The sequence below is a fragment of the Corvus brachyrhynchos genome, unplaced genomic scaffold (assembly GCF_000691975.1).
Source record: "Corvus brachyrhynchos isolate BGI_N302 unplaced genomic scaffold, ASM69197v1 scaffold614, whole genome shotgun sequence".
NCBI classification, from domain to species: domain Eukaryota; kingdom Metazoa; phylum Chordata; class Aves; order Passeriformes; family Corvidae; genus Corvus; species Corvus brachyrhynchos.
Window position 1 is genome coordinate 162,974 of NW_008237444.1, and position 10,272 is coordinate 173,245.

A 10,272-nucleotide genomic window follows, 5' to 3' on the forward strand; every position below is an offset into this window, starting at 1 on the left:
ATGAAGCGATCCGTCTCCAAGAACTATCAAAAGAAATCTGGCAATCCTGTTGCAGATAAACTGCTGTTAATGCTGTTTCCACTCACACTTGGGGAGCATCCAGCAAGATGACACATGCTGAGAAAAAAATCTTAGAAGCAGTTGTTTGCCAGCCTGAGAAGCCAAAGAGACTAGGGTTTTAGGCATTACAAAGGGAGTGTTTTGATTTTCTTTGTCATCTCCTGGAGTAGCAATGATCTGAGAAGACCAAAACTTGTTTCAGTACCCTGAAGAGCTGAGGTGCTGTCGGTGACTGTAGCAGCTGCATATTTCATCTATTCAACATTGGTGTACAAACAGAGCATATGATTTAAGCAGGAGACTCACATGGGAGCAAAAAGGGAAAAATATGTAGTGGCAACTTGGTCTTTCCAAGTGAAAAAGTCTGAGCTTGACTTCAGACACAGTTTCAGCATTGCTTAATTTACTGGAATAATTCACCTTCTTAAAGATAAGCATATGTCTGTATGCTTTGCTGCATGAGGTGCATTTTAGCAAGACATTGAATCCTCAGTTACCCCATTTACACTGGCTAAAATGACACATCACTTTAGTGAGACACAGCTTTAGCAAATGAAACAGTAAACTGAAGCATAGTAAGAATGAAACCTTGTGATGCTGATTTGTGTAGCAGTCACTCATCTTGCTGGTATTTCATGGAATACCCCATGGAAAAATATGACAAGACCCAAATCATTGTGGGATATCTGGTTGCTGAAGTCTCTATCTGTCAAATGTTTCTGCAATACATCTCCCCATGGCTCAGGTATTGCTTTCTTCTGGGGACATGTTAAAGAGGAGCTAATGAAGAGTAAAGAAATGCTTGTCTTCTATATAGTCTGGTTTTCTTTGTGTTTTATTTCTTTCCAGTGTTTCTAGGGAGGGTGTTGGTTTGGGGGATTCTGGTTGTTTTGTTGGGGTTTTTTTGTTGCTGGCCACTGTGGTAGGAGTCCTGAATGCTAGTCACTGTTATCAGCCACTTGGTTCAATTCCAGGAAGTCACACTGAGCGAGCCACTATGACATGTGAAAATGGTGCGACAATTATATTTCACACTCCCCTTGAATCAGATGGGCAAGTGCAAATTTAATTTTGCACTAACTTCATAGCACACGATTAGTATCTGAATGTTTAGGCTTACTGCAGTATGAAAAATGCAGAAAATTAGCCTATTTGAACTATCAAAATTAAGTGACTTTCAGCTACTCTGCTGGAATGATGTAAGGTTGAGCCTTTGAAGAATGCTATATAATACACGTCACATTATACAGGTTTCAAAACTAGTCAGGGCCTATTACCAGATGGGCAGGAAGCAGAGATCACCAAGGCATTTATTACCTGACGATGCAAGGCACTGTGACCTAAGACTTTGAACATAAGGAATGAAGAATTTAGTTCTCCTCTATAACTGATTTGCTGTCTACAGTGAAATAACTTATTGGGGTTTTTTTTACCTCAGTTTCCCCTAAAAAGTTGACCTGTCAGTCTGACAGTTGATAAAAACTGCAGGCTGCAGTGGGCTTTTCCCCCCACATCCTGTGTTAATACTGATTGTTAGTGGTCCATCTGGTATTGGAATCTCACAATATGCTTTTTGGCACACTGAAAACTATTGTTTCTGGAAATAACCACTCGAATGATATCGCTGATAACCTACATGCAACCATTCACCCACGTGTGGCTTTACCAGCACAGACCTATTTTGCCCACTGCCAACCCTCACTACTCTATGGCAGAAATGACCATGGAGAAGCTGTCAGCAGCACCACCACCTCCTGCCCACAGGGTCTGTTAAGTGACTTCAGGTATGGCCAGAGATGTGCAGAAACAGTGATTTATCCTGCTTTGTGGCTCCTCTTTAACCAGCTGTTTCTTCCTGAATTCAGCCTTCCCTCCAGCTGGTACAGACGTGAATTGAGGGTTGGCATGAATGCAGAACATGAGCACCCCTGACTAGTCACACCAGCACCTGGAGCGCCTGAATTTCAGTGGAGCAGGCACTGCAGGCTGTGGGAATCTGCAGAATCAGACAGTTTCTCTTCGGGACAAACCTGTTAGGCAGCATTTGTTCTGTATCAGCATGCAACTGGGAATAGCTTCAGGGCTGAGACCTGTCCTGGGACGCTGTGGAAGAGTGCTTTAACCAGTGCTGTGGCATCATGTGAGAGGAGGGAGACATTTGTAAAAATGTTTGATAAAATTCCCCTCTCAAAAATGCAGAAAAACTTGAGCTAAATAGTGCATCTTCTAAATCTCACTCTCTTCCACAAAACAGAGAGTGAAAACACAGCTGTGAAAAACGATGGGTTGTAGCAGCAACTTCTAAATTTAACTTTGCACCTTCATATTGCAGGAGAGAAGAGTAGCGCACTACTCGGCTCATACATGTCAATGCACCCTCTATTTCAAATGTCTTGTTTGAATGCCTCAGGCCTAATTGTTGGTTCAGTTGTCATAAACCAAAGGGAATGTTGACTGAAGGTCTCATGGCAAAGGAGGATAGGGGCATTGTGTTTTAAGTTGCCCAGGGCATACAGGACAAAGGCTTCCTTGTTTCAAGCAGAGTAAACTCATCAAGTCCACATTGTTTCAAGTTGGGGTTTACCCTGGGATCAAAAATTCTTAGAATGACTGAAAGCACAAAAATACAAGTGATTTACAACCCCGTGGGGAAAAATCACGTTAAATTAAATAACAGACCAAGAAGCAAAACATCTTTCTTTATTTTTCTTCCATATTCATCTATATGTGTCCATCGTTGGCATCTCTACTTCGTAAAAAGAGAGACTGAATTTTATCACTAGTTAGGTTTTGTGTTCTGTGGGTTTGGGTCAAAGGGTTTGTTCCTTGTGTTTTTGGATTTTCTTACTCTGTGAAAAGAAGAAAAAGCTGAAAGAATAGCATAACATGACTGCTTCCATGTCTCCTTTTTTTTTTAATCAAGGATTAAAAGGTTCAAACACACTCTGAATCCTGCACTAGAAAATAGAAAGTGTTCATTCATGACTCTTTCTGCTGTAATTAAGCAGCTAATGCTCCAGATGGCTTAGTTTTCAAAATTAATAAATTTCAGCTCTGCTGAGCACTTTATTTCAAATAGTACAAAATACTAACCAAAGATTTTAAGAACTTCAGTTTTAAATATTCCAAAACACTGGAGGCTTTATGACGTTTTCCACACGGACCAGAGATATAATGTCCCAAACTTTGTGAGCTGCATAGCATGTTCCCAGGATCCAGTCCACACCCAGCAGCCCCTCTGCTGCAGATTCGGCACTTCTCCCAGTTAGGCATTCCCTCTTTGCATCAGTTTCCAGGGGTGGACTCAGACTTTGGCAAGGGATATTTGAAGGGAGACATCTGGCCCTAACACACCAGTCAAAATGAGTCCTGCTGGCTGCTTGGGAAAAATATGTGCAGTACCACCGGCACCAGCATTAAAGTGATTTGCCACAGTTGCTCGTGGAGGTCAGCTGAACTGAGTTTACATTTGTTCCCCGTCTGTGGCAGCCATCTGCTTGTTCTGGGAGGTAGTCTGCAGATACATTATCATGTGCTTGTCCTGCACACTCAGACCTCAGGGTTTGTGCCCTTGCATGCTCCCCTAGACCAAGTCAAAACCAGCCTTCAAGTTTAAATTCCTTTATCAGCAACTTAATGTGTGCCTGGGAAGGCAAATATTCCACTGAATGTTTTGTGCAGCCTTTTCTTATAATGGCATGCACATGTGAAAGTGCCGTTTAATGGATGATATGTTATTTCATGTTTTCTTGCTGTTTGTTCCTGAGGATGAACTACTTTTGCAAATAAACACTGCACTGAACTTAGAATGCTTCATGCATTATGAAAGCTTTTTTCCTATCATGAACTATTTTTGCTGGATCGTTTGTGTCAATCTTTGTTATGCAGCTCCCAACTTAAAACAGCTCAAGCCTGAGACCACTGAAAGGCATATTGCTTGCATTTTCCAATGTCTTTGCTAAAGGCATGGCACTTTGTACTTAAATTGAAAAACAAGTGCTTGCCCATCGTATGGTTTTGGGAAGGTTTCATGAATAAAATTAATTTTTAAGGCTATAAACAAGCCTGTAGAAACAAACTACTGAACCAGCATCTGATATAGAAAACCACTGAAAGGATTGTGCTCCTTTTTCTCGGTCATAGAAGACACAGAGCATTATCATTGCTACTACTTTCTTAAAAGTAATTCTCCCATAGAGCTGGGACACAGCTGGTTGGTTGTATTCTCACATTCCTGAGTTGATAGTACTGAGTGATTGCAAATACCTTGTACTAAGAAAAAATCACTTTGTGGAATTGATTCTGGTCAGAGTCCAGGCTGTGCTCACTCTCTCTTGGCAGAATCCCTGCTTGACTGCTCACTCACAGCCAGGAGAGCAGAGAAGATGCACAGCATCTTAGCTTTGTGTCAGTGTCCAGAGGTGTCCAAAGGACACTGAAGTAATCCAAATTTGTCCTTTCCTTGGCCTTCCAGGAGCTGAAATTTGTTGTGTGAGAGTGTGTAAGGCCAGCATCTCCTCAGGATTTGATTCTGCAGACAGAGCTCTCCAGGTCTGGATTTATTGTTCCCACATATTAGTCCATCTTCATGAAACTGCTGTAACACAGTCAATATTCTGGGTCAGTATTTGTGACTTTTTGTAGCTTTTTGCACTTTTTCAAATGAAGACTGCTCACTATCAGACCAAGCTGGTTACAACCAGCTTGGACTGCGCCTGCTGGTTTTATATCCTATTTTCAACTGCAGGTCAGTCACAGTCCTTTTACCATATTTTCTCTGAAGCTGCATTCATAAAAGAGCTTTGAATTTTATCCGCCACCACCCCGAACACCTGCTTCTGCCTCTGAAAACAGGCTCATTGTAACTGATTCAAACCACAAATGAGAGCACAGGGAAAGGGATTGTTTGATTTACTGTAAGGCCACCATGAGATTTCTTTCAAGCTCTGATAAACAGACTTCTCAAAGATCTTAAAAAGCATCTCTAGGGCCAGGACCTCTGTTTACTCATTAGACTCTTAACCCACTTATGAAAGTCTGTACTAAAATGAAAACAATTCCTTTCTAAGACCATGGCCTTTTGTGGTGGGCTTCACATCCTGCACAAGAAATGGTCTGTATGCTTAGAACTGTGGAGCATTGCATAATCGTATAAACTGCAAGACTATGGGAGTAGTGTAGGAGTAACTTGCAGACTTAGGGAAGAAATAACAACTTCAAGTTGATATTAGAAACGCTGGGAGCTGAGAGTGGGAGCAAAAAATGAAAAAGGCACATCTCTAAAGGATTCCCATTTAAAGATGTCATCAACAAGAACTGCCAAAAGATTATCAGCGGTGTAGAGACGACATCAATAACAGCAGTAAGCAGTAACAGGAAGCCCTCAGACTAGGCTGGGAGTTTCAGCAGGGTAGTTGTTTCCAGCTGCTGTAGGAAATGTAGGAACTGAAACACAGGAGGGACGCTGTGCCCTCACCCTGGCAAGCCTGTACCACAGCACCAAGGCATCCGGGCGGGTCGGCTCCCAGACCCACACCTTGCTCGCTGCTCTTTGCCGTGTCTCAGCAGATTGATGACTGGTGCCTGTGAGATCAGGAGCAGGATCTGCCAGCCCGAGCAGCTGGTGGGAGGGGGGGCTGGTAGTTCTTCTGTACCCAGCCCAGCCCTCTGGGCATGTGAAGTGCTGTGGCACTGAGTGCTCCATGAACACCATGGTCAGCTTCACACCCTGCACTCTGTCTGTTTCACAGCATTTTCATCTTCACTCGCCCCTGTGTTGATAACAGGACTGCTTCTAAAATCCTACACCTCCCGGGTGGCTCCAAACATGCCTGCTTGTGCCAATTAAAAAAAAACAAAAAAAAAAAACCAAAACCAGACCGATTTCCTCCTTCAAGACAAATTAGGAACAGTCAGAGTCATTCCTAGACACAGTGAACTATTAAAATGCTGTGATATAATGTAAAACATTCTAGTTAGAAACATCCATTTAATTATTCTATTGGGGAGCTGAGGCTCAGTTTAGGAAGAGTAGTTTCCAGTTCAGATCGAGCATAAAATAGTTGGTTTTGAAGTGCATCACTTTTATTGTTAGCTTTTTTACTCAAGAATATTTCTAGAATTTTCTTCTATGTCTTTTCCTCTCTTCTACAGTTCTCTGAAACACTGGATTACCAACTAAGGAGTAAAGTCTCAAATACTTACTGAGATTTAATGCAAAGTTGCCTAACTGTGGTAATATATAACAGAATTAAGCAATAATACATAGGATTCACATTTATGGATCTTCCACAGGGTTGCTTTTTGTGAATTCAATGTCATTACATTGAATTCACCCTCTTGAGTGCTCCATTGCATACCTTGCAGGCAACAAAGCTCCTCTGAAGGCATATTAGCCATTGCAGGTCTCTTTTGAGTCACTCAGATCTCTGAATCTATCACAGTTCACCCATCACCAATTAAAAGATAACCTAATGAACCCTCAGATAGCTCAAAAAGCTTTAACAGACCAAAATTACCAAAAATATTTTCCAACATTTCAGCACACCTTAGGACTTAGAAAAATCTGGAATCTGCTAACTGGAATGGAAAATAAGTGTTTGCGTCAGCCTGAATGACTGAGAAATTCAGTGATTTGTGTATTGTTCTCTAATTTGATGGTTCTCAAAACAGTAAGTTTTGAGTAAGTACTTTTAAAAGAATCATACCACAATCCTGTGGCATGTATACCCACCTCTTTCCCAGACTTAATCTAGTCTGTTAAAAAAATATTATAAGAATTTTCCTGTTTCTGAGATATAAAAGTGAACAATCCAGGTGCTGTGCTATGCTGTATTATTTTTATTACTTTTTAAAAAACCTATTTGACATTTCCATGAGATTTTACCTCACTTAAGGCTGTGACCTATCATCCATCTATTTCAACATTATATACTGATTATTAAACATGGGGCTAACAGTTAGTATTCACAATAATGACAGCTTTGAGACAAGTTATTCAGGAAAGACTAGTTAATTTCTGAGTAGTCTGCCTTCACGGGCAATGCACAGCCCTTTGGCAGGCATGGTGATCACCTGGCTTATCTCAGGTTAGCCTTGGGAAAGACCATGCCTGAAGGAGAAGCAGAATTCTCTGATTTTCTGAGCAGTGAGAACACTGCCCATGCCCAGCTCTAGTCCAAGAATGAAGTAGTGCCCTCACTGTTTGCTTCAGTGCTTTCAGTTGAGCATTTTGGTGACTCAGCCCCACTTGAAGGTCACCAAAGACCTGGAGGGGCATGACTAAGCCCGGCTGCTGCTCTGGGTGCTTTTGCTGTTTGTATCTGGGTAGATGATAAGTAGCGATAAGTAGGGTATCATGGGGATGTATTTGCAAAATACAGCAGAGTACAAGTTTAAGACCAGCAACTGAATCACACAGAAGAAATTGTTAGAGAATGAATTTCCACTTAACCGCTTCTTTTTACCCCTTTGTCATTCTTAATGCAGAGAGGAAAGAAAAAGTTGACATTCAGAAATGATCCATGAGGTTCATTTGTGAGAGAAAGATCTTCTGGTACAAAAAGCTGTGGTCATATTCCAACCCGCAAAATATTTGAATAAATATTGCAATATTTTAGAATTATTGAAAGCCCTTTGAAAGTAAAAATAAATAAAATAGTGCAATATGCCATTTTGTTATTTTAAAAACAATTCAATTTCTAAAACAAATACTGATGTATGAAATGTTGTTTGAAAGATGTCAACTTTGCTGAAACCCCTGTTTCTGGGGCAACCCTGTTTGATTTACACTCTCTGAACAGATTTTCTCTGCAGAACTTTCATGCTATTACCTTCTATTGCACACTGCAGTCAAAACCTCTTCACTACCTATTAGTCTCTTACCCTTTCTAAAGTGCTCTGTAGTAAGTCAAAGTAAATGGGTAGGGAGAAATGGCCTTTAATATTTTACTGAGCAAACCTGGTTATAACCAGCCTCCTGTCACACAGGCTTGGTTCTTGAAGTGTGTTTCATTAATTCTTCAGTGTGTCCTGTGATATCCTTTCTGATCATCATAGGATAAAGTTCATTTCCTTCACACTTTTTTTGGAGCTCTTTGAGGTGGTTTTCATTTTTGCTTCCAGATGTACCAATAGTTTTGTGCTCCTAAGCCAAATATGGTTTAAATTTCCCTTCTATTCAGGAAATGAACAAAATAATCCATGGCTATACTCATCTAAAGCACATCATTTGTCTCTCAAGTGCTTGCAGTACAGTCAGAAAAAGCAACCGAGCACTGGCTGTCCTTAACAATGAAACCTCTTAATTTCCAGCCTAAGACCCATTACAGGGCTGGAGTCCATTCTGCAAAGCAACTTTAAAATGTTTTGTCATTGTGTCAGGCACGTCAGTTTATTAACTTAAAAGACAGCAGGGGTATTTAAGGGAGGTGCTTTAGTGCTTCCTGCTTCTTACACACATTTGGTCCTAGAGCACAAAAGCAAACATGATTTCGTCTCAAAGTTTAAAGACCTGGCCCATCCCAAATCATACTAGCACATTTCTGCACTCTCCAGAACCACTGGTTAGACACCCAGCTCCTGCTGTCTGTGGCAAGGAAGTGTCAGGAGAAACATCCTTTGGCTGCAATGGGAGGGAGATCTCTGGGGAGGTTTAGTATGTGAGAGCCCAGCTGCCCTCAGGCCTCCTGCGTGAATCATCCTGCAGATGCTGCAGTCTCTCTAGCAGCAGACATATGACAAGTTGCTTTCTAACCCAGTAACCTGGCAAACACTATGTAACCTTTGTGAAACCCAGACAGTCTGGATCAAACCTGAACATTAGGCAAAAGCTTTTTTTTTTTTTCCACACATGTATATAAACACCTCATTCATAACTGGTTATTATTTAGCTGTGCAGGGGAAACTCTAATGCTTCTAAAATATGAGCAAGCTGGTATCTTAGAAAAATCTGTTGAAAGCTAGGCATAGAATTACTCACTCTGTGAGTCAATAAGCACTGTGGAAAATGCAGACGTTGTTATATGCTGTCAGGTAAATGCAATTATTTTTCCTGTGATTCCTTGAATGTACACATATACTCACTGCTCAGCAACAAACCTGCTTTTTGGGGTTTGTATGCTAGAAAAAGAGGTAGGAGATTTTTGTTTAAACAAAGAGACAAACAATAAATCCTTGGGTTTTGGTCCAGTGGTCTGAAGCCAAAATCACTACAAATACATTGCTGCACATGATTCAGATTGTCCTGAGAACCCACATACAGGGAAAACAGAAAAGTTCCTTCAAAGTCACCTACTTTTTTAAGAAAGAAAGTCTAAATTACTGTGACTGGCAGAGCCAGAGCTGGCAATTTTTATTGCCATGAGTTGTACCATGACTCAGCCTAACACATTACCTGGGGACTTCTGGTTGTCTGGAGCAAGTGGACAAACTATGAACTGACTCCAGGCCTGGCAGGTATCTTTTCCACCATGCATGAGTTGCACCCAAGACGTTTGGTACATTATTAAGATGTGACTCTGACTTAGGAAACAGGGGAGCGCTCCACTTCTTATTGACAAATAACATCAACACCTTAAAACACAGTAAAGGAAGTGGGCAGTAACAAATATAAAAAATTTGCAGAATCCAGTATCTGGGGTAGGAGTTGCTTCTTGCTGCAGTTTGAAAGCCCTTCTTTTCATGGCTGCCTGGAATGGGGTGATTTGAGAAGTGCTTGGAAGCAGCTGGAGTCTCCACGATTCAAAACAGTTCAACATATTTCTGTTCCTAATTTAATTCTGGAAAAAAAAATGAAGAAGTAAAGAATGGGTAGGAATTCAGGATGTAATCTCTAACAGCCAAAACTACTCTAAAAACTAGCAAACATTCAAGCAGATGGGATGTTCTTCTCTTGACTTTAATAGGCATCAGACAGACAGCCAAAACTAAACTTCTTGTAAGAGTAAAATTTTATGATCCAAGAAATAGAGATAACGAGCTAATAAAAATTTCTAGCTTCATGTGATATAAAAATTACTATGTTGTGTGTGAGACAGCTTTTCATGTGGATCACTGTACGGCATGTTGGCAATACCCTGATCCTCTAGCCTTTCTCTTGTACCTGGTTCTCACTTTACAGGGACACAGAGTGGGCTCATATGCCGATCAGATGGTCAGGATGCACCCAGTTCCCCCTCCTCACACAGCAGCATTTTCTATTCCTCTTCCCTA

General features: G+C 41.1%; 1 long non-coding RNA gene across 1 annotated transcript in view; it reads right to left on the bottom strand.

The window, feature by feature from the left end:
* Window positions 1-2,954: 2,954 nt before the first annotated feature.
* The window catches only part of LOC108446025, a 12,443-nt gene continuing 5,125 nt past the window's right edge, over window positions 2,955-10,272 (bottom strand). The window contains exon 3 of the long non-coding RNA XR_001861127.1: window positions 2,955-9,839. This is a non-coding gene — a long non-coding RNA (uncharacterized LOC108446025). The remainder of the gene's footprint in view (window positions 9,840-10,272) is intronic.